Below are 629 nucleotides of genomic sequence, written 5' to 3'. Positions count from 1 at the left end.
TTATATTTATATTTATATTTATATTTATATTTATATTTATATTTATATTTATATTTATATTTATATTTTTGTTTATATTTATATTTGTATTTGTATTTATATTTATGTTTATGTTTATGTTTATATTTTGTATTTATATTTATATTTATATTTATATTTATATTTATATTTGTATTTATATATATATTTCTGTATTTATATTTATATTTATATTTATATTTATATTTATATTTATATTTATATTTATATTTATATTTATATTATTTATATTTATATTTATATTTATATTTATATTTATATTTATATTTATATTTATATTTATATTTATGTATAGTTATTTATCTGTCTCCTTTTCTGTCCCCCCAGTCTCCTTTTACATTGTGTGTCTCCTTTTATCTTTATCTGTCTCTTTTTGTCTGTATATTTACATTTATATTTATTTATATTTATTTATATTTATTTATATTTATTTATATTTATTTATTTATTTATATTAATACATTTATATTTATTATGTATTTATATATTTTTATTTTTTTTGTCTCCTTTTTTTTTTCTGTATTTTTCTATTACTACTCTAAACACAAACAATATATATATTTATTAACATTTATATTTATTTATTTATT

General features: G+C 9.7%; 1 protein-coding gene across 1 annotated transcript in view; it reads left to right on the top strand.

Annotated features, from left to right (window-relative positions):
* EMH_0004700 (B-box zinc finger protein, putative) overlaps positions 1-629 on the top strand; it is a gene marked incomplete at both ends in the record, with an annotated part of 5,154 nt that overhangs the window by 2,330 nt on the left and 2,195 nt on the right. The gene's annotated exons all lie outside the window — the stretch shown is intronic.

This window comes from Eimeria mitis, genomic scaffold, assembly GCF_000499745.2.
Source record: "Eimeria mitis Houghton genomic scaffold, Emh_scaff236, whole genome shotgun sequence".
Lineage (NCBI taxonomy): Eukaryota > Apicomplexa > Conoidasida > Eucoccidiorida > Eimeriidae > Eimeria > Eimeria mitis.
Note: the sequence above shows the minus strand (reverse complement) of the source record. Positions and strands in the feature narration are given on the sequence as shown.